Source organism: Lissotriton vulgaris, chromosome 1_1, assembly GCF_964263255.1.
Source record: "Lissotriton vulgaris chromosome 1_1, aLisVul1.2, whole genome shotgun sequence".
NCBI classification, from domain to species: domain Eukaryota; kingdom Metazoa; phylum Chordata; class Amphibia; order Caudata; family Salamandridae; genus Lissotriton; species Lissotriton vulgaris.
In genome coordinates this window covers 510,634,237-510,657,137 of record NC_141685.1, presented here as the reverse complement: position 1 = coordinate 510,657,137, position 22,901 = coordinate 510,634,237, and the positions used below count along the sequence as shown (strand labels likewise).

The following is a 22,901-nucleotide window of genomic DNA, read 5'->3' as shown; positions in this document are numbered from 1 at the left end:
ACGACAATTGTTGTTTGTGATTTGCAACAAAATAACAAATTCACACCAAAAGTGTAAGTTTGCCTTTGTGAATACAGCTCAGAGGCATTTACATACAACATTGCATTTTGAAGCTAAGTGTATGCTAAGTTAAAATCTGTCAGATACTTGCTTTCCAGAGAGATAATATACTCTGAATCCAATTTGTACAACTAAATTTCCCTGCTTCCACCTTTGGTCTGACAGTTTCAATTTTATAATAGCTGAGTAAATACGGATTCCGTGGTCTGTAAATATTCATTGCCAGACTAAACAATATGTCATCAATGTAACGGCGTCACGTGGTGACATGCTCTTTGTACTTAATGTTAGTAAAAGTCCTCACTGTTGGCTTTGCCCATTATCCAATAAGTAGGTCAACGTAGCTGGGGACTAGTTGTGTACACATTGCTGTGCCACAAACATTTCTCTATAGAGTCACCTGTGATACCATTTTGTTGTGTATTATGCATTTGATTGGTCGCCTCTTTAGTGAATGCTCACAAACTGCTATTCCATTCAAGTGTTTTGTGCTTGTATATAAAGTTGAGACATCTAGGGTGATCATACAGATTTTCTCTAACCATGGGATATCATGTATTTTTAAAAGGAAATCTGTACTGTACAAAGGTGATATTTAGCACTGTTCCCACGTTATGAAGGTAAAATATTTTAGGAGAGTAGAGTTCTTCTAGTATTCTTTTATGGCGCACACCAGTATTTTTGTGTAGAACTGTTGTAGTGTCTTTTCAAATAATGCTGTCTGTTTCTCTTTGCAGTTACCATAGGCTTCTTATACTATGCAGTTTTATGCATATAAGTCAATAAAAATATTAACATTTGGGATTCTTGAAGTTGAAAGAGTGGACCAGATACTATATTCTACACTTGAAAGCCTGGTATACCAAGCAGGGTAATCTGTGCCATATGATCTTCAGCCTTTATAATTGGCCCCCAGTCGTCTCTCTCTGTGTTCCTATATTAAAAATCATCCATACACAAACAAAACCTCCATCTACACAAATATTTTACTCAATTGTGTAGCATATGCCCTGCACAAGAAAACCTATTTTATAATATTATATGGAGAGGGGAAAATGCGTTTCTTCCAAATAGTCACTAACTACGAACAGTTACTTTCTTTGCCAAAATAAGTTCTGCCATTGATTGATATGGCACTGGTAGAACGTAAAACATTGCTGGCCTCTACACAACCTGATCAAATTATGCATGTAGGTAGTGGCAGAAAAAGGACTTTAAAGCCACCACCACCAGAACAAAAATTCATTAATCACTTGTATCGTACAATTGTATGTCCTTGGGTCAATCATTATATCCTTGGGCTAAGCACATGACCAGAGAATATCCCAGTCCCAGTCACATTTGTGGACACAAGGACAAATTCATCAGCACTCAGACATAGGGCTGGATTCACAAAGTAAACATACATGAGTAGATTTACATATATGTATATCCACTACTACACCCTGTTTTGGTTTTGCTATTTAGCATTCTGAAGTGGAGATTTACTCCTAGGTGTAGACTTACATATCTCCATCCCTTCCAATAAACTGGTGGATCCTTCTATAGCAGAAGATATGAGTGTATAGATACTACAAGTAACATTTCACGGTTTGGTGGAGATGTCCCCCACCAGGAAGGCAATGTCCCTATGGAAATCCACAGGGAAATCATTTAAACTTTACTTGAAAAAGAAATACATTTGAATCTATAATATAAATGTCAGATAATTTCAAATAATAAAAATTAACCTGGAACTACTAAAATGAAAACTTTTACATCACATTTACGTTTCAAATTATAATTGTATTACATTATAAAAGCATTTAAACATATTACATGTATATATTAAATAATAAATAAAAAATAATATTGCCCACCCTCAATAAAAAAAAAAAAAAATTGTTGTAAACATGGTTAAAGGTTTATTATTTATGTTTGTTTTGTCTTGTGTTGTACAATTTACTATGACAATGCATGCACTATCTAAAACGGATATAGCCTCGCACAAACTAGTCAGTATGCGAGTCAGAATCACGCGGTGATGAATTATTGTACTGCGTGAAAGTTGTGAATAAGAAAACAATCACAGCACTTCTTCAGTGTGCAAGTTGCGGTTAATTTTCACCGCCCCACATTGTGCACTACCACTTCCCTCCTCCCACTAGAAGTATGTTGGAGTAGAGCGTGACACCGGTAACGCTAAAAGTATGATGCTACCATTGAATTCACCATGTAACAGGGTGAGACAGCATGCTGACACTACGTTGAAGCACAGCACTACGTTACAGGCTTGTAAAATACGCTTAATATGTTACAAATGTCCGTATTTTTCTTTTACAGGTGTTTTGATTTTTAGAGCTCACCCACTGTGGAGCGAGCATACACCACGGGCACATTTTTGCCATCCGGTGGTCCCATGTGGTAGGATTGGGTGCGTCTTTTAGGGGACGCAGACCATCCACCATCTTGGTTTTAAGGTCCTGACGAAAACCTGGTTCAACATAACCTTCAAGGTTGAAACATGTAGACCAAACACATAAAGAGATACACGGGCTCATTACTGCCCTCACTCTATCTCGCCACAATTTTAACATTGTCCAGTTGCTTGCCAATAAAAATTCTTTATTTTTTCAAGTTCAAACCAGGACAATTTTTAACACACTTACTTTTTCTTCTTTCACGCACCATCACTCACAACCTGCTCCACTGTAATCAGGTGTTGAAGCACACCCTGATGACGCTAGGTCATTAGGGTGGACCCCGATGATGAAGCATGTCATCACTAGGTGATGAGTGAGGGGTTTCCAATAAAAGGAGATTTCCCCCAATTGGAAGAAACCATCCACCCTTACAGCGACTGGTGAATTCTCACTGGTGGTACTCCTTCATTTGTTTTTTTCTCTAATTATTTAACTACCTTTTAGGTTTTTTAAATAAAGTTTACTAGCTTAATTTATTTTTTATTGCATTTCCTAGTTTTAAATTAATACTAAAAGTAAGCAATAACTATACATACATTATAACTGAAAACATATATACACATTCAATATCAAAATATTTGCATACATTTAACATTAACATGTCATTTTAAATTCCCTGCCTCATCTGATTGTCTAGGAAAGTGTTTTGCAATATGAATGTTTGGTTACATCTGGCGCTTGACTTACTCCAAGGGTAGGCTGGAGCACATTCAATCAAGTTTCGACACTTTTAGGGCTGTAGTAACTTTGTGTAATTTGTGATTTGCAAGGTTCTTACTTGTTTGTGGGTATGTTTTGTATTTGCACTTTAGAGTAATTAGTATTACTGTAGTACTATATGTACTACAAAACGCAAAGTCTTCAGTTCCAGCTAAGCCCTACAAAAATGTCCTGCTTAAAGAGCCAGCAACACTCCTTTTAACCACATTGCTGCTGTGGTTATTTTTCTCCTGTGCTGGATCTTCCCATTCCCCATTGTTCATGACGAGCTGGGCTCGTCATCAGTGTTTGAGGAGGCTACACCATGACGAGCCCAGCTCGTCATCAGCCTCGAAGGGGTTAATTGAATTCCATCTCAGCTGTAAACTAGCTGAAGGCTAACATCTACAAAACTAATGCCAATAAGGTAACAAAGACGCCCAGCTTATCACTTCCCACATGATTAAGAGATAAACTAAAATGTGTGGGCAGGTTTTTGACTTTTTCAAGCCCTTTATTTAGGAAATATGCATGCATTGTAAGATTGTCGGTTGTATCTGTCTCTATGAGTAAATACAATAGTAACTCTTTATATAGCACTTGGTAAAAAGTCTCTTTCACTGCTCAAATGAATACTTTTCTGCAACGTCAGAAATGTGAACCAGTGGGAAAAAAGGATTGTAACTTGTAACCTGCAGTTAACACAAGGATCTCTACAACAGCAGCAATATTTTTTATAATTGTTAAACTTTAATTGGTTAATGAGATTATTTAATTTGGTAAATTATTGAATTCATAAATAATTGAATGATTTTTCATATATCATTTTTATTTTTATTGGTAATTAGATTATTAGTGATGTAAAGTATTACATTTATACATTATTATATATTTTTTCAAATGATACTTATTTTTAAATTTTTATTGGAGATTATATTACTAAAGCAAATTATTTAGTAGTTTGAACTAATTGTTCTACTTCATTTCAATGTGTTTTGTTTTTCTTTTTTTAACTATTTAGGGCCTTATTATGACGTTGGCGGTCTTTCAATTGGACCACCACAGCAGTGGCCCCAGGAAGACCGCCAAGGCTGTGGTGAGCCCCCCCACCTAAGTTTAATTCAGGGCGGGCGAGTGGTGCAGCGGTGGTCTCAGAGTGGCGGATGTGTTTGGCTCATAGAAGAGTCTTAGCAGCATACCGCTGCCATGAGAGTGCCCCCCCCCCCCGCACACACCCCCAGGCATAGATTTACCCGGGGCCCTGTGGGGCCCCCTAACCTGAATGAGAGCCACCCTTTTCATGGTAGAGGCCAGGACATGAAAGAGGAGGTGGATATGCAGGTTATAATATGTTCGGTGGTGCCGGCATTTGCACAGCCAGCATATTCAGGCCCCTTTACACACCACCACTGCCGTGGGATCCTGGATCCCGGTGGAGGCGGCAGTCCTGTGATGGGTTCCGGACACCATCATAATAAGGTGGGAGGACCCACAGTGGTGGTGGTGGCTGGACCACCACCATGAGTACATCGGTCCCAGGACTGGGGTACTTTTAAAAAGACCATTACTATTTTTCTGTAAATTCTTCTTGTGATTTATTGAATTTATTTTCAATTGTTTCATGGGTTGTTGGGATTGTAGGGGAATTGGGCAGGAAGTCTTTTTACAGCTTCCCTGGTGTGTTTTATCGGTAAATAATATTAATATTATTTTAATAGTTTAAGTAAATGTTTAGAGTGGTTGGTTGTTAATAAAAATATATTATTTTCCTAATTCTATATATTTTTGTTTTGTGATTTTCTTTAAATATGATTATATTAAATATTATATTTTCCATTACTTCCCCTACTGTAGCTTAATTTGGAGTGACTACCTCGATGTCCAACGCTTCCACTACTATGGCTTAGGTTAGAGTGGAAATACTAAATCGGCACTCCCATATCTCCCACAACTCCAAACAGCAACACTTTCCATGCTTTTGCTAAGGTTGGAGTGGTTATAGTGAATCTGACACCCCCTACCCAGAGTACAACACTTTCCATTCTGTTCTGGGAATAGTAAATCTGAACCCTCCAATATGTTCTCTTCTGTTGCTTAGGCTTGAGTGGGAATAGTAACTCTAAGCCCTCAAAAAGGTCAACATTTTCCCTACTGTTGTTTAGGATGGAGCGGAAATACTAAATTCGATACCTCCAATGTCCAACACATTCCCTGCTGTTGCTTAGGCTGGAATGGGAATGGTATGTTTCATCCTTTCAATGTATAACTCTTTCCCTACTTTTGCTTAGAATGGAGTGGGAATAGTACATTTTATCCCTTCGAATTTTCTAAATTTTCTTATGTTAAATGTAATGTTAATTTTGTTTTAATTTTCTTTGTAACAGTGTTTAATTGTTTCTGTGATAGTTATTTAATTTTTTTTATTTTTACTAGTTTGGATGTAGAATTTAAAGTATTTTTTCCATTTTGTTAAGGTTGTATCTATTTTCAATAATTTTGTAGAAATGTTTTATATTCATATTTCATTTATTAGTATTTGGAATATTTTTTATAATATCTTTTTATTTATTTGTATATTATTTATTATATATTTATTAAATATATAATGTATTTTTAAGTATTAGACATATGTTTTAATTCGTACATATAATTGTAATTTTTTCAAATGAATATATACATTCTTATATGTTACTTTCAAGTTATTTTTAAGGGTATTACCATTTCAAATACTTTTAAATATGCACACTTACTTAAGTAATGTCAATATTTAGGAGCAGAATATTTTTAAAGACAAGTTTTGTACTTTAACACTGTAGGTATTAGGTATGCTAAGTTGATATTTAGGCCCACAATATATTTACTGCAATATTTCTTATAGCAATATTTTTGCCATTGATGGTATGTCATAGACTTGGGAATATATGTGTATTTTAGTTACCACCTAAACACACATATTTCCATGGTTTTATTTCAAATTTTTCAGCTGAAACTGAAATCGGGAATTGTTAAACATAGGCCATACATCGAAAAGACTGTATCAGCCATTTTTGTGTACACTAAAGAATTGCATACAGATTAAATCATTGGAAGCGGGTATTATTAATCTTAAAATCACGGTTTACGCTGACGATATTTCAGTTTATGCAGTTAATCCGAATGAAGCAGTAATAAGTATTGGGAAAGAAGCGGAAAAACTTGGTAAAGTTGCAGGGTACAAACTAAGGGGCCAATTACGATGGCGAACGAAAAACGTGTCCGACCGCCATGTTCGCGGTAAAAATACTCCCGACCGCATCGCGGACAAACCGCCGGTGCGATTAGGATTTTTCGGCCAGCACACACTGAACGCGGCGGACGGATCACACCAAAGACCGCCGCACATGGACGGTACCACATATAAACCGTCCGCCGCAGACGCAACGCCCGCGGAAACAGACCCAACCTCCGCAAGGCCTGTGGAGGGACAGGCCGCACAATTAGAATAACCCCGAAAACCCAACGGAACTCACCAGCGTGCACGACCGCCGTGGAAAAATTTAATCGACAAACGGAACTTGACTGCGGAAGAACCAAACGAACATCACCTCCGCCGTCCAACAAAAACAAAAATGGCGGACGGAAGTAAAAAGTAAACAAACAAAAAAAGGACACACACCTACCTGGAAAACCCACCTCCAACAACTCCACACCCCAATGACTCACTCCCAGCACAAACAAGAGCATCCAAGTCTCCACACCCACAGAACACCTGACTGCAAAAAACAATTGGGACACAACCACCACACAGATTATTCAGCGCAATCCCTCCCATCACCACAATCCTTTGCATCACAGCAGAGCTGCAAGAAAGAGGCACACATCACACACAACTGACACACACAAACACACATACAACCTGCACACCAACACACCCACCACACCAACCCCGACAACACAATCCCTACATACCACACACCTGCACACCCAACACCGCCAACACCTTGCACATCACACACCATGGCCCCAAGAAAAACCCCAAGTTCACAGAGAGTGAGTTGAAGGTCATAGTGGATGAAATCATCCGTGTAGAACCACATCTGTTCGGTACCTTAGTCCAGCAGACCACCTTGGCAAACAAGACCAAAATGTGGGACAGGATAGTGACCAGAGTGAATGCTTCTGGGACCGTGCCACGCACCAAACACGATATCCAGAGGCGGTGGCATGACCTCAAGGCAAGGGTGAAAGGCATCAGGGCCAAGAACCACCTACGGGCACACCAAACTGGCGGTGGCCCTCCCATGGATCCAATACCATACACCCAATTGGAGGAAAAGGTGCTAGCCACACTGCACCCTGAGAGCCTGGAAGGAATAGATGAGGGAGTGGAGGCTGGTAAGTACAAACCAATGACCACCATCACACTGCTATGTCCTGCCTCGCACAACTGCTAAGACTCATCTCCCAGACTCCAATCCATGCATGTGGACCACACAGTCACCGAATTGTGAACCCCCAGGGCTCAAATGCACACACCATGATCAACCACAAACTTGGCCTCCTATTTTCCCAGGCATGCATGTGGTCAAGCAGCTAACACCACAACTCCCAACAGGCCCCCATGTCCACAGGGAGGGTGGGTTGGGTGAGAGGCCAGCACTACAACTCCCAACAGGCCCCCATGTCCACAGGGAGGGTGGGTGGGTGAGAGGCCAGCACTACAACTCCCAACAGGCCCCCATGTCCACAGGGAGGGAGGGTGGGTGATAGGCCAGCACTACAACTCCAAACAAGCCCTCATGTCCACATGAGAGGCCAGCACTATAACACCCAACAGGCCCCCATGTCCACAGGGAGGGAGAGTGGGTGAGAGGCCAGCACTACAACTCCCAACAGGCCCCCATGTCCACAGGGATGGAGGGTGGGTGAGAGACCAGCACTACAACTCCCAACAAGCCCCCGTATCCACAGGGAGGGTGGGTGGGTGGTTGAGAGGCCAGTACTACAACTCCCAAAAGGCCCCCATGTCCTACCCCAGAGCTAAATGGAGTCCCCCCACCATGTGCTGACCAGTGCATCTCCCTCTTCAAACTTACAGGTAGGTTGCCATCTTCACAGGGAGGGGTGGGTGTGAGGGGGAAGTCTGTACTCTAAATACAAATGTGCACCCTCCACCCTCATGATTGCAGCTAGGAGCAACACAACACATGGCTTCGTAGTAACTCAATGGTGAAAATGTGACATAAAACATGGGACAGGTGAGCACGCAGTGCCTGCATACTGCATTCGTCGAACAAAAAAACAAGTACCATACGTCCACATAAGGACCCACAAATAACAGACCCTTGGACACATGGAAGAAAAGCGTCACATCTGCACACATCAAAGAACTTGCAAGGGTAAACTCAGACATGGTGGCAGTCCACACAATCCATGTAGTAGGCAGTCTGTGCATGATGTGAGACTTGACATAGCCACAACAGCAAGTACAATGTGTGTCCTGACACAAGGCACATGGATGCAATGTCCAAAGCTTGTCACTAACACAAGGTAGACCATCCACATGAAAGACCAACACATGCCTCTTATGACAGTGACTAGACCAGGTACAGTAGCAAGGTAGGTTGTCCACAGCCCTGGTGAACATGCCCTAGTCCACATTTCTGAACAACACCAACAATGTCAATATTTCTCCAATACTACACAGAGTCCAGGGGTACCAACCAATAGCAGAACAGCACTACACATATCCAAGTATTGTCTCCCAACCTCCACACCACCATAATGCCCAGTACTGTGAGCCACACTAATGTGATACAAAAGGGGGTGGTGATGGACGGAGCATCTGAATCAATCAAACACTCACACCCAGTCAAAAGATCTGGGTTTAATCCATCACCGTTCTTTAACCAACTCTGCCACCCCAGTTCAGACATGGCTATATGCAAATCAGTCTGACCCTGTGCCTCATGGGAACAGTCCAGCCCGAACTGCCTAGCCATGTCTTCCCTGGACCGGAAACAAGCTTTCGAGGACCGGTTTCTGGCATTCCAGCCGCCTTCAGCCCGGCTTGCTTGAATCCAGTGGCAAAGTGAGCAAGGGACTCACGTCTGAGAATACCCTGCCACACTTATGGCGGCCAAAAGCGGTACAAAAGGGGGTGGTGATGGACGGAACATCTGAATCAATCAAACACTCACACCCAGTCAAAAGATCTGGGTTTAATCCATCACTGTTCTTTAGCCCACTCTGCCACCCCAGTTCAGACATGGCTATATGCAAATCAGTCTGACCCTGTGCCTTATGGGAACAGTCCCGCCCGAACTACCAAGCCAAATGAGATGACATCAACAGCCATGTCCTGAATCCCTAGGAAATTGTAATGTAACAACAACAAACCTGTCATGTCCACAGCATTGATTTTAAAATTTTTGTACCTCAGGTGACCGAGAGCTGGCAGGAGAAGCCAGCAACCGCCAGTACCAGTCGCCCCCATCCCAGCATGGACACTCTGGTGATGATTCCCTGGACACCTTGGATGCGGAGGGCGATGCCGGTCCGCATACAATCACTGGGCCATCAGGCTCCCCGGACATCCCTGCCCCCACCACCTTGGCCAGTGGAACCACAGGAACTTCTGCCATTGTGACCTGTGCAGCTAACACCACCACCACCACCAGTCCTGCCTGTGCCACCCTCCCTGACCCATTGGACGATGCCAGACCATCAACATCACAGGCTAGCAGGGAGAGTGGACGGGTGAGGACACAGGTGAGGACACAGGTTCCGGGCAGGAGGGCAGGTGCAAAGCCTGGAGGGGGACAAGACCCACCCAATCCTAGGACCGAGACCGTGGATCTCATTTCAAGAGTGCATGCATTGTACGAGCGGTCGCAGGCACAAGCGGATCGTGCGCGCCAAGACTCACTTGAGACTCGCCAGCTGTTGAGGTCCATGGACAACCGAATGGGACAAATAGTGGACCTCATGGGCCAGCAAACATCTGTTTGGAGGGAGTGGCTATCCCGCAACACACCACCTCCCCCTCCCCCAAGTGGCCAGGGGGACAGGACACCACCACCACCATCACCTGAGGCCACTGACAGGGTGGTGTCCCCCGAACAACCTGCTTCCACAGCTGGGTCCACTCCGGCTCGAAGATGGAGGGGCCGTCCGAGGCCGGATCCAAGACAGGCAATGCACCAGCCGCCCGCCAGAAGAGGGGCCGGCACTGACTTCAACATACCTTAAGCCTGGCATTCACTCTGTGAACTATCTTGCCCCACAATGCCATGCATTGGCACACATCTGTTGGACTAGGTTTACACCACACAATGTGGTGTCTACACGGTGGGGTCATCTGACATGACCTTCAACTCACTCTTCTCCTCCACCACCATTTTGTAAATAGGTACTGACACAAATCCCCCTCTGTAAATAAACACCACGGAAACACTCAAGGCTGTGTGACCTCCATGTTTTAAACACAGGTTTGTCTTAGTAGTTGTCATTACCAGGTACAGGGATCAATGTTCTTCAGAATCATGGCTCTGTGGGAGTGACCTAGGGATAATGAGAGAACAACAAGCACAGGTCAGGAAACTGAATCACACCCATCACACCACACCGTACCGCAACATCCCACAAACCACACTCATCACAAACTAAGTTGATCACAGGACACACATCAGGGATCATTGCATGTACACCATCTCCCACACCCATTTGCGAACAGAACCTACCAGAACAGGCAGCATTCACACACCACATCCACACATCACCAGCAAACATACATCACGCATTGAACAGCAGCACAAGACGTACTTACATTCAAGGAAAGTAGCGGTCAATGAGCTGACGTCTCTGGTCCACACCTTCTTCCTCCCCACTATTGTCATCACTGGACATGGGTGGGATGGGAGGCGGAGCAACCTGTTGGTCTGCAGGTTCCATGATGGTTTCAAGGTTCTTGCGCAAGGCCAGGTTGTGAAGCATGCAGAGGCAACCAGGATTTCGCATACTTTTCCGGGTGAGTATTGCAGGGCCCCTCCGGTTTTATCCAGGCAGCGAAACCTAGACTTCAGAAGTCCAAATGTACATTCCACCACCCGACGTGTCTTCCCATGGGCCTCATTATAGCGCCTATCCCCTGGGGTAGTTGGATTCCGTAGGGGGCTCAGCAGCCACGGCCGGTTTGGGTACGCAGAGTCACCTAGGTGGGGGGATGACAGACACATACATCAGTACCAGTACTGGTGGGAACAGCATGGCACACATACAACACAGCAGTCATCACAGCACACTCACCTACAAGCCACGCATGATCTTGACGCAGATTAGCCATCAGTTGGGGGACAATGCTGCTCCGCAGGATGTTGGAGTCATGTGCGGATCCAGGAAATCTGGCAAACACATGAGAGATGATGTTGTCAGCAAGGCACACCACTTGCAAATTGATTGAATGGTAGTGCTTCCGATTGCGATAGATGGGTTCACGTGCCTGGGGTGGGACTAGACCAATATGTGTGCCATCAATGGCACCCACTATATGTGGAATGTGTCCCAGAGCATAGAACTCCCCTTTCACTGCTGCCAAATCTGCTGGACGTGGGAAATGGATGTAATCATCCTTGTAACGCATCATGGCTTCAAGCACATCCCGCAGTACCATGCTAAAAATGGATTGGGACATCCCCCCGGCATGACCAACTGTGTACTGGAATGTGCCCGTGCCGAGGAAGTGAAGTACCACCATCACCTTTGCTGTGAGTGTAATTGCTCCAGGATATGCCCTGCGTAGCTGCAGGTGCGGTGCCAAATGTGCTACAAGGTCCAGCAATGTTGGTGGGTCAAGCCGGAATTTGCGGATCACCTCCTCTCCTACCATGTCCTCCAGCACAGTGTATGGTCGATGCACATTAGGAGCCCTCCTGTGTGGGAGTAGATGTGAGCAGATGTCAATTGTACAACACAGCACAGCTGAACCACACTATCACATCTTGACCAACACACCACAAATAATCCATGTTGCAGACACTGATTGTATGTGCGATGTGACAGAAATGTAAGGCACTACAGACAACTACACACACAATGTTCACCCACAAACAACATCCTGTGAGCAAATGTGTACAATGGTACGTTCACACATGTTTCAAGCACAGCCGACATCACATGACGAAGTGCCCATGTGTGGACAAGCATCCCCACAGACACACATGGATGTGCACTCACAAGACGAACCTGGAACACACCCTCCCTGTCTTTATGCACCCATGAAACCACCAACAATGCTGTGCATGCTCACATGACAGGCATTGACATTCAACATACGACACACAGACGCATACACTGAATGCATGTATCCCCCATCATTACTCCTTGCACACACAAAACACACACTCACGACTGGATCAAACTGTGGGTGCACAGCCTTAATGGACTGTATTGATGTGTACACTTTCAAACGTGTGATCTCAAAAACCAAGATGTCACCACATTGCCGTTGCACATCTGATGCAATTTGAGGTCACATCACTGTCCTTTGACAACCACTGGCAATGTGAATAGTATAATTACACATGCAACAAATGGACATCGATGAGACACATGTACACGGCCCATTTAGATAACATGCTGAGTGTTGATGCATTCCGGACATCCCCTGACACACATGGACAACTATTATCATTAGATGAGTGCGGAGACATGCAGTGTGTCTACACAACGGATCACGGCACGCCAACCGCCATCACAGAAAATGGTCCTTACTACTGCAATCGTGGGTATCTTTGTCTGCATGGGGAAGGTCCATCACGGTCACAAACCGCCAACCGCATGTGCGCGCTACCGCGATAGTGGATCATTTGAAAATCAACACTCACTGCCATCGAAATGGCAGAGCACCCACCGCTTGGTCCATGCGGTTACCTACCTCAGGGTCCGTGCGGTTACCTACCGCCGGGTCCAGGCGGTTACCTACTGCCGGGTCCGTGCGGTTACCTACCGCAGGGTCCGGGCAGTGGGTGCGAATATGTGTATTGATATCATCGTGGCATGGATGGCCATGGCCGGTTACCTACCACCGGGTCCGTGCGGTTACCTACCACAGGGTCCAGGTGGTGGGTGTCAATATGTGTATTGATGTCACAGTGGCATGGATGGCCATGGCCGGTTACCTACCGCCCGGACCCTGCCATAGGTAACCGGCCAGACCCGGATCGGTCTAGTCGTCAAAAGGACGCTACTTAAGGCGAGTGTGTAACGCGTGCAGTCGTTTAGAACTGACTGGTAATGTGAGCGTGAATCAGAGCGTTCTGCGCTTAACAGCGTAACTTTTGCGAGGCTCACCGAGCTTTATTTTTAACTCTCCCGTTTTGGGTATTTTATTTACAGTTTCTTTGTCTTCTCCCCTGTTTTTAACTTTGCCCCACTTGCCTGCACTGTAATTGGAAGTTCACCGCATTTTGCGGGCCCGTGTCATTCTTCGCCTCTGGCCGCCATCTTGGAGGGACTGAAGGACGTCTGGCGGCGCCATTGGGAGATCGGTCTAGTCGTCAGAAGGACGCTAGACCTGTACTTAATACGGCTATGGCAACGCGCAGCGGTCACGCGCAAAGGGCTCGCCGGACTCCCGCCGGAGTCACGCCAGAGTTCAGCCCGTCTGTGCCCGTCCGGGCCCGGACGGGCTTAGGGCTAGCCCCTCTGCTCAAACGGGTAGGCTCGGTCATCACCTACTCTCGCACAGAGCTATTTCCGCTTCGCCGTACGGAAAGCTCTTCATGTACATATGCGCACAGAGGAATCGAACCCTTTACACGTTGTGTATTATGTGACTCTTCTGACCAAGTCGCGGTAAGGAGTACCTTACAAATGGCCTCATTGAATTGTAGATCCCTCCCGAGGCACTCACTGGAAATTAACCTCCTCGTACAGGATTATGAGCTAGACATTCTGTTCGTAACAGAAACATGGCTCACGTCAGGATCGGAAGCTGATATTGTGAAAGCCCTTCCCCCTGGTTTTTTAATTCATTTTCAGGATAGGTCAGCAGGGCGGGGAGGGGGTGTCGCCATTCTTTACAGGGACTCCTTGGTATGTAGGCCCAAAATGGTGGGGTGTCGGATTGTGAGAGCTGTAAGTTCTCCCTACAAATTTCACCTACGGTGGCGGTGTCCGGGATACTGGTCTACCGTCCCCCAGGAGGCATCAGGAATTTTGTGAACTCCCTTATGGAAACCGTGACGGTTCTTGCTGCCTCGGCGACCAATTTTATTATGTTGGGAGACTTCAACCTCCATTTTGATGGCCAGGTAGATCGGTCGGCGGTAGATCTTCAATACGACTTAAAAGCATACGAGGTCCATCTTATCAACTCAGAGGCCACCCACAACAAGGGCCATCTGCTCGATCCGATTTTTACGAATGTCATTGCTATGAAATCTTCCTCCCCGATCCCTCTTCCGTGGACGGACCATTTTATGATCCCCTTCACCTGGCAAACAGAGTTGGGTAGTTCTTCTACCTCCAGTGTATGTATGCCCGAAAGACCTTGGTCTAGGCTGTCTGTGGAGAACCTGACGCTGAGACTGGAGAGCTCGCTCCCCCCCCTGTGGCAGACCCGGTCCTGGCGGAGGGAGAAGAGAACTAGTTCCGCCCCCTGGTATACGCCAGAGTTGAGAGCTCTGAGAAGGGGCTGCAAAAAACTGGAGCGTGCCTGGAGGAAGAACTGGGAGGAAGCCAGTAAGACGGAATATCGCGCCGCGATAAGGACTTACAAACTTACCATTCGGCGCGTTAAAACCCAGTTCCTCGAGGAGAGAATCAAGAGGAGAGAATCAATAACGCCTCCAACTCTCCCAGAGAAACCTTTTTAGTGGTTAAGGAACTCTTGAGGGTTCCTGAGCCGCTTGCTTCCACAGACAACCTGGAAGGAAAATGCAAAGACTTAGCAGACTACTTTCACACAAAAATAGCAAAGATTCTGAATACCCTGCCCCAAATTAGAGCAGAGTCCAGCGATGAAGGAGGGAGACCCCTTGAGAGTCTCGAATCTTTTGGACCAGTATCTGTGGATGAGGTCCTTAAGACCCTAGTGTCCAGCAAGAATTGTTCCCCTCGTGATTTAGTTCCCATGAGGATTCTTAAACAAGTCACCTCTTCCATCGCCAAACCTGTAACTGATGTTATTAACGCATAGCTGGGGTCCGGTGTGGTGCCACCTATCTGGAAGGGAGCAGTAGTAAAAGCTCTCCTAAAAAAGCCCAACCTTGATCCCCTTGACTTAGCGAATTATAGGCCCATTTCTCTACTCCCGGGACTTGGAAAATCGCGGAAAAATTGGTAATTTTCCAGCTATCCAATTTCCTTGAGTCCAACGGTTTACTGAGAAGCTCACAAACGGGTTTTCGCCCTGGCCAAGGTACCGACACCGCCCTGCTGGCAGTTGTTGAAGAAGCAAGAAGCATTTTGGATTCGGGAGGATCAGTGGCAGTGATCCTCCTGGACCTCAGTGCAGCTTTTGACACTGTGAACCATCAAGTGTTACTTCAGACGTCGGGGTGCGGAGGAATGCGCTGAAATGGCTGCGGTCATTTCTTAGCGATCGGACCTATCAGGTATGGGAAGGGAACGCACGTTCGGCATCCATTCACCTCCATTGTGGAGTACCGCAGGGCTCCTCCCTGAGTCCCACATTATTTAATGTGTATATGGCCCCCTTGGAGGACGTGGTGGCTCCATTTAACATCAAAATCGTGAGCTACGCCGACGATACCCAGCTGGTGTTTGCCCTTTCCCAGGCCACTGAAAGTCCCCACTTACTGCACTCCTGCCTGTCCAAAGTTCACACCTGGATGGGGGAGTCAGCACTAAAGCTGAACGGTTCAAAGACCGAAATCATGCTGTTGGGCATAAAGGATCCTCACTCCCCCGACTGTCTGGCCTAGTTGCCTGGGCTCGCCTCCAAACCCCAAGGAATTTTCCCGCACCGGTAACCAATGCAGTGCCCTCAGTGCAGGTTTAGCCGACCGTGACATGGGGGTGTTATTAAGCATTCGTGCTGCAGCATTTTGAATTTGTTGTAGTTTATTCAAAGTTGCCTCGGGGGCGCCCAGGTAAATAGCATTGCTTAAATCCAATCTTGATAAGATCAGCGATAATAGCGATTAAGAAGAGACGTAGTCATAACACAGCCTTTAGGAATATGTATCAAAGCACAAAGTAATAACTCTTAAATAAGAATAGTGAATAACGCCAGGGTGAAATTAACAGAACACACTGACAGCCAATGAAGCATGTCCCTAAACTGAACATTTTGTTTGATGTAGTTACACGCTGTAAGTGGGACAATTGAAGAACTCCCCGGCGAAAACATATGAAAAAGGAAATGAAATAACCCTTTAAGTCATGACGAGAAACTAAACCGGAACTCATTTCAACCCTGGTAAGACATGATAACGCTACAACCAGTCTACAGTATAGCATGAATATATAAATAGTGCCTTAAAAAAACTCATGTTTTTTACAAATAGGTGCCTATATGCATATTTAAAAATAAATACACCGACAACGCGGAACGATACTACTAGATGATAAAGAAAATATGATTTAACTGAGATTCAACACAGTATAACTAGTAAGTATTGAATACAAAAAGCAAAGAGCAATGAGTGTCAATGGAGAAACTAAATAAGAGTAAACATTGAAAATGTATATGTCTTTAATTAATAAAGGAGCAAAAAAGTCAAATAACGGAAATCAGTGTCTTGATAGACAACGCGGCTGACTGTTGAATTGATTAAAGGCAGTCGATAAGGTGGGTTTATATCCCATGAATGTATGATGCTTACTTTAGGAATAGGTGTGACACCCCAAGAGTTGTCATAATGGGTAACAATGTATATGAATGCGGGGATGGATGCATAAGATTGGGAACATAAAATGAGCACAGGGAAAGGCCCAAATATGACCTAAACAATTCCTATATAAGAACATGAAATCGGAAATATAACACATTAGGTTGCTATATCTGTATATACAAGCAATATCTCTATGCAAGAGTATACCATCTACATTATGAACTTTTCTAGTGTGTTAATGAGTTTCAGATACATGGAGGTCATAAATTGGTCTTATTATTTTGTGAACGTATGCCGAAGATAAAGTATGACTTTGTTTTTTAAATAATTGTTTTTACAGAATGGTTTTTAAATTGTCCTGAGGAAGGTGGTGCGCACAGCAAAGATCCACCAAAACGCGTCGACTTGGATTTTATTTGATTGTATTGAAAACATTTTTTTAAAATTTGTATGTTTCTTGTAAGTGTTTTAACAATAAGATTGCACAGATACTAATACCAATATACTGATGCACACATGGTACAATTGTCACAAGGAATACACATGTGTATGTTTTTGATTGAAAACTTTTTATGCTATATTGAATTGTTTTCATTTTAAATAATAAAGAATCTTGTCATAACACAAAACACACCGGCTACGTGGTGTATATATAATTTCAGATTGTAAGTGCCTTTTTGTGTTTCCATTTTGGTTTGAAAGAGCGGATTTATGTAGGTCATTTAAATTACAGTTAGTTTTATAAGGGATATATTTCGAGATCTCTAACTCCACAATAATTAAGATATTGGAACTCAAGGGAACTCTCTTCATTGGTTTGTCATCCATGCCACGGTGACATCAATACACATATTGGCACCCACCGCCCGGACCCGGCGGTAGGTAACCGCCAGGACCCTGTGGTAGGAAACCCCACGGCCCATGCGGTGGGGGTCGCTATGTGACTGAATGGGGGGATACCAACTGCCATTTCCACTTGCACAGTCAAATGTATCGGTTAGCCTGCCCCGCTCCCGTGGAATGCGTGCTCCGCCATTTCAATGCCAGTCAGTGTTGATTTTCAAATGATGCACCCCTGCGGTAGCGCGCACATGCGGTTGGCGGTGTGTGACCTTGATGGTCCTTGCACATGCAGCCAATGGAAAGAGGTACCACGGGACGCGTAAGCGATTTCTAAAAAAGCGGAAGCCTTGCACCGCCACAGCGGGGCCAGTCATTTGCTCATTTTGAATGAGGCAGCCCGGGAACACCAATTGCTGCTGACGTGTGCCACTGAAATCAGCTCAGGGCCCTATAAATATGTGAGTTTGAGCACCACACATCCACTGCTCCAGCTACTGCTGCCTGCACCCGTCACCTCTACCTGCTGCTGTTGCCCACTCCACCAACTGCTGCCTGCACCCATCACCTCTACATGCTGCTGCTGCCCACTCCACCAACTTCTGCTGGCACCCATCACCTCTACCTGCTGCTGCTGCCCACTCCACCAACTGCTGCCGGCACCCATCACCTCTACCTGCTGCTGCTGCCCACTCCACCAACTGCTGCTGTTGTGCCAGTGTCCTGGACCTTGCCATGGCGAGAGTTGAACAGATCTGGTCCTGTCCATTCAGTGCAGAGAAGCTGGAGGTCCTTGTGGACGGTGTGCTCCACCACTATGAACGGCTCTACGGTGCTCCAGGACAGGTGGTAAGTGCAGTGGGGAACATGTTGGTGTGCTTGAGGTGGTCCCCGACTCCTGGCCTCTGCAATCTGGGAGGTGTTCTGTGGGAGTCAGTGTGGGTATGCCCCAGCAGCCCATGCACGGTGCGATGTGTTCCTGGTTCTGTCACTGACTGATTCACCTCTATGCTGCAAATTGTTATCTTTGAGGAGTCACAAACATGACATGTATAGTCTTGCGGCTGTGCTGGGTCACAACCGATCACATATATCTTGTGGGTGTGTACCTCACCTGATTTGCATAATGGAATAATGCCATATCAGCCTGTCCGTCCCATACGTTGTACTGTGCATGGCTGCAGACAGATACCTGTAACTTCTATCTGTGTGAATGGCCAACTATTCACTGACTTGCCCCCTCTTGTCTTCCATTATGGTAGGTCAAGCTGCACCATCGCAAGGCCGTGTGGAGGGCCATAGCACGTGATGTACGGGCAGTGGGGGTGTGCAACAGGCGACACACACACTGCCACAAGCGGTGGGACGTTATCTCCAGTCTCAGCAAGAATGTGGCAGAGATGACACTGGGGCTGATTCCAAGATCAGGCCGTCTTGCACGACGTACCATGACCCCTCTGATGCTACGTATCATGGATGTGACCCATCCTGGCCTGTCTGCACAGTTGTGAGGGGAGCAGCAGCAAACTAGCGGTAAGCACACTGAATGGGTCTGTGACTTGGGACTGCATGCATGTATTGCTGGTCAGACACAGTAGTGACATCTGTGATGTATATGGTGTGCTGTTATTGCATGTTGGTGGCATTAGCAGAGTGAGAGTTAGCATTTCTGAACAGGCCTCATTTTCTGGGTATTGCACTAGAAGTAGGCACAGGCCACAAGGCAGGCAACGGAGGCCACAGACACCATCCCCTAGGAAAGGGAAATCTTTCACAGAACACAACATCAGCTACCCTGGAGTTGACACACAGGATCCTCAAGGGGTGTTAGGGGACACAGATTCACAGGGCACACAGGCATACCCCTCAAAAAGTACTCCCAAGGCAAAGACACATCTCATGGACAAGGCACACATCAAGGACAGGACACCACCCACGGACACCGCTCCTCCCAAGGACAGGGACACTGCAAAGGACAGGGACACTGCAAAGGGCAGGGCACCTCCCAAGGACAGGGCACCTCCCAAGGACAGGGACACTACTAAGGACAGGGCACCTCCCAAGGACAGGGACACTCCCAAGGACAGGGCACCTCCCAAGGACAGGGACACTCCCAAGGACAGGGCACCTACCAAGGACAGGGACACTCCCAAGGACAGGGACAATCCCAAGGACAGGGACACTGCAAAGGACAGGGACACTGCAAAGGGCAGGGCACCTCCCAAGGACAGGGCACCTCCCAAGGACAGGGACACTACTAAGGACAGGGCACCTCCCAAGGACAGGGACACTACTAAGGACAGGGCACCTCCCAAGGACAGGGACACTCCCAAGGACAGGGCACCTCCCAAGGGCAGGGACACTCCCAAGGACAGGGCGCCTCCCAAGGACAGGGACACTCCCAAGGACAGGTCACCTCCCAAGGACAGGGCACCTCCCAAGGACAGGGACACTCCCAAGGACAGGGCACCTCCCAAGGACAGGGACACTCCCACGGACAAGGCACCTCCCAGGGAGCAGGCAGATCCCAGGGCCAAGGCTTCTCCCATGGACAGGACATCTACCAAGGACAGGCAGCTATCACCCCTGCGTCCCCTGAAGCTGGTGTTAGTGAAGGAACGTAAACCACATGTGTCAGAGGTGGAGTCGCCCCATACCTCTACTCCCATCCACACCACAGTGAAGCAGAGGAAGGAGTACACTGTTGTTGCATCCCCCATCACACATGATGCAGAGGGCAGAAGGCAGGGCCAGAGCAAGCGTCGAGCAGGGTCCAGCACATCCCCAGAGAGCAGACCCCCACCAGCACATGATCCACCTTTGATGGGTGATGTTTCAGATGAGCCTGCACCACTTACCAGTCCAGTCATGTCCAGGGTGCCCTTACATATCCCAAGGAAACGGAAACACACACCGGTGACACCTGACCACCCCAATGTCGCTCCAGTACAGCTGTCCCCAGCTCCCAGAGCCACCCTGCCTCCTGGCCCATACAGCCCTGTGGCTCATCATTTCAGTGGTCCTAGTGGGTCAGCTGCAGTTCACTCTCATGTGTCAGATGGTGGCACTGTGTCTGTTGTTCGCTGTCATGCCTCATGTAGTAGCACTGTGTCAGTTGTGCCCTCTCCTGTTTCAGGTACTGCCACTGGGTGTGTCCGCCACTCTCATGTCTCAGATGCTGGCACGGTATTTGTTGGTCATTGTCCAGGGACATGTCCTGGCAGTGTATCTGGGTCTATGGCTCATATGTCAGTCACTAGAGCAGTGGCTGTGTCTCACACTCCTGTATCCGGTCCTGCCAGTGTGTCTGGGTCTATGGCTCATGTGTCAGTCAACAGAACTGTGGCTGTGTCTCACACTTCTGTATCAGGTCCTGCCAGTGTGTCTGGGTCTATGGCTCATGTGTCAGTCACTAGAGCTTTGGCTATATCTCACACTCCTGTATCAGGTCCTGCCAGTGTGTCTGGGTCTATGGCTCATGTGTCAGTCACTAGAGCTGTGGCTGTGTCTCACACTCATGTATCAGGTCCTGCCAGTGTGTCTGGTCTATGGCTCATGTGTCAGTCACTAGAGCTGTGGCTGTGTCTCACACTCCTGTATCAGGTCCTGCCAGTGTGTCTGGGTCTATGGCTCATGTGTCTGTCACTAGAGCTGTGGCTGTGTCTCACACTCCTGCCAGTGTGTCTGGATCTATGGCTCATGTGTCAGTCACTAGAGCAGTGGCTGTGTCTCACACTCCTGGATCCGGTCCTGCCAGTGTGTCTGGGTCTATGGCTCATGTGTCAGTCACTAGTGCTGTGACTGTGTCTCACACTTCTGTATCAGATCCTGCTACTGTGTCCGAAACTATGAGGTCCCACAGTCCACCTGATTCTGTGCTGTAAGGTGCAGTTACCATCACTAAAATCTCATTGTACTTGATGTCTGGAATGTCCATTGTAACCACCCTTGCATTATTATTGTCCATGGACTCATGTGCTGCCTCAGATGGACCTGCTCTGTTCTGTACCATGGACTGTTGATGCTCTTTCCCCCTCTCATGTGCTGCCTCAGATGAACCTGTTCTGTTCTGTACCATGGACTGTTGATGCTCTTTGCCCCTCTCATGTGCTGCCTCAGATGTACCTGCTCTGTTCTGTACCATGGACTGTTGATGCATTGTGCCCTCTCATGTGCTGCCTCAGATGAACCTGCTCTGTTCTGTACCATGGACTGTTGATGCATTGTGCCCTCTCATGTGCTGGCTCAGATGTACCTGCTCTGTTGTGAACACTGCCCAGTTGCTGTTAGGATGCTGCATTGTGCCCTCTCATGTGCTGCCTCAGATGGACCTGCTCTGTTGTGAACATTGCTCTGTTGCTGTTAGGATGCTGCATTGTGCCCTCTCATGTGCTGCCTCAGATGGACCTGACCTGTTGTGAACACTGCTCTGTTGCTGTTAGGATGCTGCATTGTGCCCTTTCATGTGCTGCCTCAGATGGACCTGCCTTGTTCTGTACCATGGACTGTTGATGCATTGTGCCCTCTCATGTGCTGCCTCAGATGTACCTGCTCTGTTGTGAACACTGCCCTGTTGCTGTTAGGATGCTGCATTGTGCCCTCTTATGTGCTGCCTCAGATGTACCTGCTCTGTTCTGTACCATGGACTGTTGATGGTCTTTGCCCCTCTCATGTGCTGCCTCAGATGTACCTCTCAGTGTGCATGCTCCTGCCTACTCACAAAGTCAACCTCTGTGCTGTGCAATAAAGCAAGTTAATCCTGTGTTGTGGTTTATTTGTGTCATTCCTGGTTGTCTCCTTGCATTGTTGATATATTGCTGCTGTCGTACATGCTGTGTCTGCCACTTTAACATGACCATTGCCCAGCACTGTTTACTTTCATTTGGCAGGGGTGACAGTAATTACAATATGGCTGTAGACTGTGTAAGGGTGGGGGAGGCACTCTGAGGCTTATTTTGGGACAACAGTGGCTTCCCATACACTGCAGGTTATGTGGATGTTT

At 46.6% G+C, this 22,901-nt stretch overlaps 1 protein-coding gene across 1 annotated transcript in view; it reads right to left on the bottom strand.

Moving 5' to 3' along the window:
- MSH4 (mutS homolog 4) overlaps window positions 1-22,901 on the bottom strand; it is a 1,592,310-nt gene that overhangs the window by 811,511 nt on the left and 757,898 nt on the right. The window lies entirely within an intron of this gene.